Raw genomic sequence first — 5,816 nt, forward strand, 5'->3', positions numbered from 1 at the left:
TTTGGTTTACCAGAGAAAAGTAATGACCTGAAGCCATGATTTGCATTTCTTGCTGGTGATCCTGGGACTGTGCTGTATCTGTATGAAGTGGGTGCAGAGCACCAAAGCACTCTCAGTCACCATTTAAAATTAATGTCATGGAGATCTATGTATTTACTGTGCCTGCCAAACAGCACTTAATTACTCAGAGCTCTTTTCCTCTTGTCTGCTTTGTTAAATAATGCAGAAAGGAGCAGCAAATGATGATTCAGGTTATTGGGCTGTGAGTGCAATGTTTGCTGTGCCACAGTGTTAAGCGCAGAGTCTATGATGTGTATGCTGTAGTTCCCATCTGCAGTAAAGGCAGATGTCAGAGGGACATGTAAATCAGGTAATGTTGAACCAGCCAAAGAGCAAACTACAGGTTTTGATGCTAAAAAGGTTCAGGTTTAACATTTCTAAGCAGTACAGAAGGATGTTTACATCAGTCTTGTCTGATCTAATTCTCTCTCTGGATTGTAATTAAATATAATGGAGTAGGTGACTTTTTCCAACCCAGTGTGGCACATTCGGGAAATAAAATCCTTGGGGAAAAAAATTCTTCCTGATGATGTTACAGTTCAGTGTAAAAACTACAAGTCTGTTACAATTCAATAACTATTTCATTGCTGATCTTGAATTACTTTTATGGTCATAAGTCAGCTTCTAGAAGAGAAATGGTGGCAGCTAGAGTTACTTATGCCCTTTATTACTTGCCTCAGCAATGCAGCTGTTGTTGAATAAGCCACAGACACTCAGCAGTTCTAGACCCCAAGGAAATCCCCTAGGCCCCAGGGGAAAGCAGAAATAAGTGACAGAAAAGTGCTTTTTTATATAGATAAAAGTTTCTTCCAGGCCCCCTCAAATTCTTCATCAGTGTCAAATTCACTCTGAATGAGTAAAGTAAGGATAAATAAAGGAGGAATTAATATTATTATTACATCTTACTTTCCATGTAAGATCATGGTTTATTTATTCTAGCAGGATTTTCTTTTGGTGATGAATATCCATTTCCAAGTCAAAGCTTGTCCACTTTAACAGGGATCTGAACCCAAGCCAGAGTCTTAAGTAACTTCAGCCTCTAAAGTAGTTTGAGCAATATGTTTATGTTAACTGAAGCAAAACCTTACATGCAGCCTCACACAACCACGAAAATCTAGAATATCAGTTCAAAGGCCACAGGTTGTGCTGTAGGCCCATTTTCATTAGTTTGTTGAGAATTTATTTGCTTTTGTTCTTTTCCTGTCACTTTCTTAATCTGTGATCACACCTTCTCCTTCCACTTTCACTTCATTGTTAGCTTATTCCGTCAGTTCTCATCTCTCTGTTTTCTTTGGTCAAGGGTTAAGAGCTCCAAACACAGATTAAAATAATTATGTCAACATTATCAGTTGGTTCTGTTTCAGTTGGCAACTCCTCTGCTTTTCAAGGATGGTATTTGATGTACTGTGCTGGCTTTTTATTTTCAAAGTTATTTGGGGAGCTTTCTCCAAATTCTTTGCTGGTATTAAATTATCCTAATCATTTCATCTCCTAAGATAGTGGAGCATGCATTTATTTTAAGAAATTACATAATGGTATATTCTTCAGGTGGCTTCATGTCTCTTTCACTTTTTTCACTCTGGTTCTTGTCATTCCCCTCATTTTTCTCTGAGATAGAACCATCTCTTCTGCACCCATATCTTCTGTGTTCTTCATGATTTGGGATGATCTCTTTGGGATCAGGTTCTGCAGTGTGGTGATTTGTCTTGTTCAGGCAAGACCTGGAGAATTTGACCCTGCAGGTAAACTAAAACTCACATTCTACAGAAATGTAGCTGTGACCTTTTTTTTTTTTTTTGCATAGTGGGATTTATTCTATGACAAGGCTTTAATGCTAAACTTAGCAAAACTTCTTTTACTCTTCTTAAATTATTTAGAGGTAACCTAAGGCAAAGTGGATCATGATCTTCATGATGTTTTGAAAAATTTTGTGATTTTTCAAACAGGATAAAAGGGAATACACTATTTCAATTGGAAGTGACCTACATTGTCCATCCAGTCCAATGACCTGACCATCTCTGGGCTTTTATGTCTTAAGAAAGTAGGTACAGAATATGTGCTGTCTTGGCCAATCTCGTGTCTATTGGCACACTCTTTGATTCATTGCCTTTAACGTGAGCTCCAGTTTATCCAGTATTCCTTGCAGAGACATACCAGCTGGGATCCTGAGAAGTATTTAGATGCATGACTCTTGCTTAAGGCTGAACTCCATTGATTTTGGCCAAGGTTCACAGGCTGGTAAGGCTGAAATCAATGCTGTTTAGGTATGGAGCTCAGAAAGACAAAGACAAGCCTGTTGGCTCTGATCCACAGGCACTTGTTTTAGTCTTTTATTTTCAGCATGTGGGCAGCCCCGTACCTTTTCTAAACTTCTCAAAGCATAGGTCCAGATTATTATTCAGGGCATCAGCTGAACACATACCAGAACCCTGAAATGTGTGAAATAAAGTAGCAGCCCTTGGTGTAACTACTCTGTCTTGAAAAGTAAACCTAAGCACAAGCACTGTTTTATGTTTGATAATGTGTTATTAGCAGAACTCCTCCTGCCTACAGTTCACGCCAACAACTCTGGCACAAAGTGCCACTACCAGAGATGTTCATACTCTCTGATTGCAAACAGTACTGCAGCCTTAAATACACAGGCCAGTACAGTAACCTGTTGCTAATGCAATAAACATGGAATTGAAATCAAGTTTTAAAATAGAAAAAAATCAGTGGGTGTGAGTTAAGGGTCAAGTCTAAGTAAGTTTTCCAAAGAGCCAGCTGGTCTTGTGCCAGATCTTCTGGTTCACCCACAGACTGGTTTCCCTTCAGCTGTGTTGGCATCTCTCTGCTTAGGTAATGCCATGACTCTCTGCCAGGTTTATCTCATATTACAAAATCCTTAATACTGGTCTGGAAGAGGTTGAAAGGTCTCTCTTGATATTACAGGAAAGAAGCCTTATTTCAACATGGCTACTGGTTTGCTATTCCTTTACTCATCAATACTGTGTTGCCAAGTCTGTTATATTTATCATGAGTTTCATAGTATTTGATGTCCCATAAAACAAGACTAAAATATAAAAGAAAGTGCTGATGTCCCAGCTCTCATTTTCAAGTGATTAAACAAGAATCTCAGCCTTTGTTTAAGAAACACATTTCAAGGCTCAGCATTGTTGAGCAGTAATTGAAAATACTGTTTGAAGCACTTGAAAATTATTGAAAGTTAAAAATACTGGAAGTGCTTATATGCTCTGCAAATTGAGAAATCAGAGTATGTTAAAAAATAGAGCTCACTCTTCTTATTTTTTAATAGAAGTCCCATGGTTTTTAAGTTAATCTTGAGATTTGGGAACAAGAGCAGTCAAGTCCTTCTTTCTGACTGTCTGTTTTAGAAAATAATTTATGCTGTTCTGTTATTCAAACCTCTCCTCAAGTCGAGTGGATCAAACAGAGGATGTGGGTTTGGCTTAGCACCTGCCTTTGCTGAGTTTCAGGTTAAAGGAGACCAACAAAGGGAGCCTGTTGCCCGCTGGTGTTTCTCTTCCATAGCCAGGCCACGTCACTTCACCTTTTTTATTTCCATTTAGAAAAGCTCAAAAGGTTCTCTCTGTTTCGTGAAGTTCGCTGCATTTCCCTTTGTGAATCCAAAGATTTTCCTACCCTAGTTTATCTAAAAAACATTGCTGACAGTGTGCCATCTGCAGCCCTTGCAGCATGTCTGGGACAATGCTCAGCATTTACAAAGGAATGTTTTTCTCTCAGATGTTTGAATTCAATCCATACTGTTGTTATTCATTAAATAAATAAGACTTTATTTCCTGATGTCTTATTTATTAAAGACTAAGGGTTGATTTATAATGTTAGGCTTTGTGTTTACTCTCAGGTCAGGGATGACTTTTACTCCATATAGCACAAGTGCAGGTGTGGTGCTTCTGTGCATGGAGCATCTGAGAATGAAGAAGTGTGGTGGGCTCCTTGCACTGGATATCTGTGCTGGGCTGTACTTGGTCAGACTGGCACAATTCTTCATTTCCCTGCAAAGGCATCTGGTTTGTGCCAGAAGGAGTGAAAGGCGACTCAGGTTTGGTAAGGTGTCCTAAGCAGGTTGAAGGCTCACTTTCCCAGAATGGCTTTAGGAAACTTAAAGCAAACTTGATGAAGTTTTGAAGCTGGCAGACTTTTGTGAGACAGGCTCATAATTACCTCACTGAGTGCTAAAGAATTTGGGCCGAAACCTTATCAGCTTTGGAGCAGTGTTTTTCCATATGGAAGGGTTACCTCAACATTAGAAGTGGATACTGCAACTTAGATAAAAACTTAGATAAGGGCTAAGTTCAGTTCCTAGTTTTGCTAACTAGCTGTCCTAGGACTTCACAGGAACCAGCCTTTCTCTGCCTCTGTTCTGCTTTTTGGGGTTTTTTTTGGTCCACATCCCATTTCTGCCTTCCCCCCAAGATACATTCTGTTTCCCACCCACGCCTTTCCTCATCTGAGAATTACTTAACTTTCTGAAGAGGAGTCCTGTGAAATGTATCCTACACAGATGCACTGCTAGGGTGGAGCTGGGAATAGAGCATGAGTGGAAACAAGGGACTGGGACAGGGATGAGGGAGAACCGAGTCATGAGCCATTAGTGTGCCCAGGTGGCCAAAAAGACCAATGGCATCCTGGTCTATGTAAAAAATAGTGTCAAGCAGTACTAGGGAAGCGACTGCCACTCAGTACTTGGCACTGGTGAAGTTGCACCTCAGATTCCACGTCCAGTTCTGGGCCCCTCAAGGGAAGAAAGATCCTGGAGTCAGTCCAGAGAAGGGCAATGGAGCTGGTGAAGGGTCTGAAGCACAAGTCCTGTGAGGACCAGCTGAGAGAATTGGCGTAGTTCAGTCTGGGAGAAGATCAGGCACAAGGGTGACCTTATCACTCTCTACAACCACCTGAAAGGAGAGTGTAGCAAGGTGAGGGGCAGGTTCTTCTCCCACACAACCAATGACAAGGACACGAGGAAATATCCTTGAGCTGTGCCAAGGGAGGTTTAGGCTGGACACCATCAAGCCTTTTTTCACTGAAAGAGTGATTAGACATTGGAATGGGCTGCCCAGTGAGATGATGGAGGCATTGACCCTGCACATGTTCATGAAACGACTGGACATGTCAGTGCTGTGGTGTTGTTCTCATGATGGCATTCCATCACATGGTGGACTTGATAACCTTGGAGGTATTTTCCAACCTTAATGATTTTATGATATGGGACAATATGACGCTGCAGCACCAGGGCAAGAGACCAGAGCTGCTTTTTTCTGTGGCTCTGCAAATTTACACCAGCTTAAGATTATATTGTACTGTCCCATCAGAGGCCTTCATAACCCCATGGTGTGCACACAGAATGAAGAGCAGCCTAAGTAGTCAAGATAAAGTTGTGTAGGAGATGGGTTTCCATCTGGAGCAGGTGTTCTCCAGGATGATACTCCTGTGCCTAATTTTAGTGCACAGCCTTTTCCAGTGATCCCCTGGCAGGAGTGCCTTCTCTTCCGGTGCTCTGCTGTTTGGAGTTCCTTTGGCTTTCTTTGCCTGTCTATCAGCGTCAGTGAACAAGTTTCTCCAGCTTTTCCCTATGCTTAATAAAAGAAATTCTCTTTCTCACAGTTACCTACATATCTCAGCAACTGGCTCTTACAGAACTGCCTAATCACCTTCATGGTCTCTGGGAGTGACAGAGGGTTTGTTTGTGTGCAAATTAATAGGCTGGTGTAAGTAAAATCAATAAAGAACAAGGC

This window comes from Chamaea fasciata, unplaced genomic scaffold (genome assembly GCF_029207755.1).
Source record: "Chamaea fasciata isolate MVZ Bird 193981 ecotype frontalis unplaced genomic scaffold, bChaFas1.0.hap1 SCAF_2, whole genome shotgun sequence".
Taxonomy (NCBI): Eukaryota; Metazoa; Chordata; class Aves; order Passeriformes; family Sylviidae; genus Chamaea; species Chamaea fasciata.